A 5256-nucleotide genomic window follows, 5' to 3' on the forward strand; every position below is an offset into this window, starting at 1 on the left:
AGAGTACTGACTCCAAAAGAGGGCACATTCATAGGGGACCTCTATATATATGATAATAATAAGATATTTCTGCAGGGAAGCAATTGAACCATAGTCTAGCAAGGAACTTTGAGAACAGGTTCTCATGAAGATGCATCCACATACACGCATGTCTGAAGCTCCGTCCAGAGCCTCTCACAGCATCTTCACCCTCCTTCCTAATTTATGTCTTAAAAAGGGGGTGGAGCCAAGCGACCTTCTGCAAGGGACATATGCACCGCCCAGCAAAATCCTAACTAGTGGCAAATAGGCACATTTTTGGCAAACACATGGCACATGTCATTTTTTGGCAAACACATTTGCTGTCAAAAGACCTGCAAATATTTATGGAGAAGTATTCCCATTGCAGGATGTGCTTAAATGTTAAGGCACAACACCAGGCTGCAAACACCAGGAGATATACAGTGGAAGCACAATCGAAGCACTGCTCTATTTGCCATCTGTACACATACAGGTACACTGGAATTATTTCATTTTGATATATCCCATTTCCTCATTTAAAAATGTATACAAATACACATTGGAGAGTGCAGTGAGTGCCAGGTCAGCCATTTACCCAGAAACCCTGTAACAGCTTCCCAGGGAAAAGGGGTCTGACAGTTATGTGACAATTCTGCTGAGCTTGGTGACCTCTGGATGACAGGAACAGATGCAAAACCAGCTGAACCTCACACTGTCCCATATAACCAAATGATGTAGCATCTGACCCAGATGGGACTTGAACCCACAATCCCCAGCTCCGGAGGCTGATGCCTTATCCATTAGGCCACTGGGTCACTACAGACCCAGCATATAAAATGACATCCTTACTGAGACATTTAATGGGACTTCATGATGAACAGTGATGCTGATCATTTTTCTAACTTGCTCTCCACACATATGTGGGGTTGAGGAAGCAGAGACAAGCTTCCTTATAAAAAAGGAATAAAAATTTGGCTGACTGCTTGTTTGGTACGTTCTGCTTTGTTTGTGAGACCTCCTTTTCCGAATACAGATCAATTTCCGTTTTTCTTCCCCGCAGGGGAACTGAACTAGGCGGTTTGCCTTGTTTTCAGCTCACACCCAGAATCATGAGCATACCGTTGTTCTTGGAGCATACCTCACAGACACACAGTCTCTGTTTAGCAGCTAGGCTCATCTGAATCACCTGCACCCAATCTACACTACATATGCTAATATAGGCTAATCTACAACCTACATGCTAATATGGGCTAATCTATAGCCTACATGCTAATAAGGGCTAATCTACAGCCTACAGGCTAATATGGGCTAATCTATAGCTATACTTGCTAATAAGAGCTAATCTACAGCCTACATGCTACAGAGTCGTTGTATAGCGCACACGCTAACAAGCCAATATACAGCATATGTGCCAATAAGCGCTAATTAATGGCGAACATGCAAAGCGCTGATCCACATCGTCTCCTTAGTATGGTTTCCTGTAAACCTGCAGTTGGATGTTAACTTAAGCCGAAGGTTCAGTAGAGACAATATTTATAGAAAATGTTAATTTCAGGAGTTTAACCTGATGAAAGGCACCCACAGCTCTCCACAGCTCACTCACTTGAACTGTTAATGAGATCTGTTTGAAATGATAATGAAACTAATTGCGATGACACTTTAAAATAAAAAAAACAAAGCAGACCCATTTAATGTCTGTACAAGAAGACAAGAAACAACCAGCAAGATGGATGGATCATCACAACAACGAACAGTCCTGAGGATCCGAACAGAACATGCAGGAGGAATGAGGTCCACACGGCCAGCTCTGGGTGTCATTGTCTTGATAGCACATCAATAATAAGTAATAATAAATAATAATAATAATAATGATAGTATGGTGGGTCAGCAAGCTGATATGACAAATGGATGGATGGATATTAATATTAAATATACATAAAAACAAACAAAATGCATATGAAAATAATGAATATGCATAAGAAGAAAATAGTCATCATGATTACGAGACAGTTTGGGATATTATTAAAAGATTTCCGCTTTTTCTTTTTCATTTTTGTGCATTTCAGCAATAGTAAATGGGCCATTCTGATGAACAGCAGCAAGATTGGATGGAGCTGGCGCTGAGTGCAGTGAACCGGGTTAGAGGATTAGACTCTTAGAGATGGAATCCTGAGTACGTTTTTTTAACTTGTGGAAAATTAGTTATGTTCCTAGTCACTATTTATTGGCTGCACCTTAAAAGGTGTTGAATTCTCCAGTGAATGTGGGGCGGCAGTGGTGCGGAGGAGGGCGTTCGTAGAGGGAGAGGCAGGGGAGAGCTGAAGAGGCACAGTGACAGTGCCGCCGTGGCCAGTGCAGCGAGATGATGGAGCAGCAGACCGACGGCGCGGAGATGGGTCGGCCTGGGCGGCGTGTGGGACAAAGGCTGCTCAGATAAGTCCGGAGGAAGGGGGGAGCAGGCAAGGTCAGCGCACATCCTGGAACGGGCCGGCACTAGACAGCGTGGGGAGGAAGACGGGCCCAGGGCTGGGAGTTCAGGACTGGGAGTCCGGGGGCTGGGGGGGGGGTGTTGAGGCTTGAGGCAGGATGGAGAGGGTGGGAGAGGAGGAGAGGGGGACGTGTGTTTCCCTACGTACGCGAAGGCCTGAGCACCACAGGGGACATGGAGGCCGAGTACCAACCTGCGAGCTAAATGTTCCATCACGGATCCGTTTGAATGCTGATCCTGCCCGAGGTGTGCGGATTTGCCGGTCTGTCTGTCTAACCCCGCATTGCCCCCCCCCCGGCGGAACACTCGAGTTTACGAGGAGGTAGATGACCCCTGACAGACAAGGAATGACCATCAGTCATCACGATGTTACAGTCGTCGAAGCGCGGAGTTAAATTTCATAAATCTTTATTTGTAGGTTCTGTTCTGTTTGGGAGGTGAGTGCATTTTGTATTTAATAAAATAAACTAGAAGAGTGTCTCAGATAAGTGGTAAATTAGACTGTTTGGACAAATCCCAAAGCTGGCGGATAACTGCCTTCCCTGAAATCGGAACCCAGCTCATCCGAGATAGCGGACAGATATAGGGTTTTAGGTAGCGCTCTTTCAAGGTCATCCGGGCACGAGATGTAATAAATGAGGCCTGTGGAAATAGTAACCAAAGGCACCGAGTGATTATTTGACTTGTTACTCTGTTCTTCTTCATAGCAGCTTGTGTAAACAGGGTGAGCTGGCCGCATCTCCCTTGGGAGACTCTGGGAGATCAGGGGGCGGGGCAGGAAATTGCAGGAACATGTCAGGGGATTTGGCAGGGGTCAGAGGTCATGGGTCACCACATGAGGGCAGCAGTGGCATGCATGATGATGGGGAAGATGTGTCCCGTCCCAGCGGACGGTGGGGGGTTTGTTTGAATCCCACGAGGAGAAGAGGGAGTGTTTCCTCTAATGCTCACCGGATGTGGCGGGTTTGCTGTTTCCAGCAAGACGTGAGCTTCTCCGGCAGACGGGCGACGACGTCACGGCTGGCCGACCCACTACGCATGGGAGAGGCGGGGCCTGGTCGCCGTCCCCCGGATATTCCAGACCCGAAGGAGCATTCCTATTTTCAGCCCGACTGGGAAAAAAGACACACTAAACTGCGTTTTCATTCGTGCGGACAAAATGGGGTCTCCGGAGTCACACGCTTCCCTGCCACACTGGGGGTGCTGGATACGGACCTGGTGCCTGTACTGACTGCCTTCTTTGGAGACGTCAAATGTGTGTGACTTTAGGCGCAAGCAACACACTGACACAACTTAAAGGGACGGCACCTCATCTTAAAGGGACGGGGTCCGTGCTGTGTACGTGAAAAATAAATAGAGGGCAAAAGACAACAGGAAACCATGAAAATAAAACAATAACAAACCGCCACATGCACTCCATGCCGCCATGGCCGTTCTACTACCTTCACATTTTTGTGGTCAATAAGACACACAGCTTTAAATCTGATTAGTTAAAAGTCAATATTGCTTTTTAAGCCAGTATCAACTGATATCTACTGTAGGGCCGAGTGATTCCTGAAGGACATTTGGGGGTTCTGCTCCAGATTGCCCCAGTCTGGGCATGGCAGATCTTAGTATCAGACCCAGAGGAGCTGGGAATCTACAAAGCGAATATGAATAGGAAATCTCCTCATTAACTCTGTATATTCTTAATTATTATTCAAGGCGACTGTGATCATCGCTGGGCAGCAAGTTTTAGTAACGTGTTATGTTATGCTGATGTGCTCAAGGCAACATGAAGACACCAAACGGGAATTCACAGTGGGAGACGCAACCAGGAATAACATCTGGCCGCGAAACACGAATTCCCGATCGGGAAGATCAGCCTCCTCAGACAGAGATCCGCTTCAGGATACCTCTGCTTCTGTGGAGCACAGTTCATGCATTTAACATGGCTGGGGGTTTAGGCTCAACAGCACAGGGGTACACAAAGGAAGCCGTCAGGAATATCGTAATTTACTTATCGGAGTCCTCGGAAGACGGCGGGAATAGAGGTCCGCTCCACTGGGAAGCGTGCCAGTCCCGTAACCGTGACGGCACAGTGGACCTGGCTGTGGGGGGGGGGGGGGGGGGGGGTAGGCAGTGGATGTCACATAAAAAATGTATGCTGCTATGGGGCACCGGAGGACAACATCTTCCAAAAAGCGGAAGTCAGTAGTGAAATAAGGACATGTGCATCTCCTTCTTCGGAATCCTGAAGGAGCGAGACCTGAAATCCATGGGCTCCATTATTCATCACCGAATGCCATTGATTAAGTCTGGCCTCGGTGTTGCCATGGCAACAGCCAGTATTCCCACGTGCTGGTCTGTTTGAGCATGTGGATGGGGCTGCATGAGCCCAATTCTCATCGTCCTCCACTGGTCAGGAGGTCACTCTACCTGGGCCCGAGGATACGAAGGAGGCGGGGGGAGGACTTGCGAGACGATCCAGTGTCTGGCCATAATCCTCTTGTGAGCAGGAACATGACAGGGGGGCTGTGTTGAGAAAAGGAATTTGCCATAAATAGACACACACACACACACACACACACAGAACCACAAGTAACAAAACAAAATTCAAGACTTTTGGCATTTTTAGTTTTTTAATTGCATTCACAGATTTTTGTAAAATTGAAAAATGTCCCCAAAATTAAGGAAGTTTCAGGTTTTACCACATTTTGGGGACATTTTGGTCCCCAAATGTGATCTATGCAAACCCCCCCACCCACCCACACACACACACACACACA

General features: G+C 47.2%; 1 non-coding gene across 1 annotated transcript; it reads right to left on the minus strand.

Moving 5' to 3' along the window:
• Nucleotides 1–742: 742 nt before the first annotated feature.
• Nucleotides 743–815, minus strand: trnar-ccg (transfer RNA arginine (anticodon CCG)). Its single transcript has one exon. It is a non-coding gene; the product is annotated as a tRNA-Arg (tRNA).
• Between the last annotated feature and the right edge of the window lie 4441 nt (nt 816–5256).

This window comes from Paramormyrops kingsleyae, chromosome 23, assembly GCF_048594095.1.
Source record: "Paramormyrops kingsleyae isolate MSU_618 chromosome 23, PKINGS_0.4, whole genome shotgun sequence".
Lineage (NCBI taxonomy): Eukaryota > Metazoa > Chordata > Actinopteri > Osteoglossiformes > Mormyridae > Paramormyrops > Paramormyrops kingsleyae.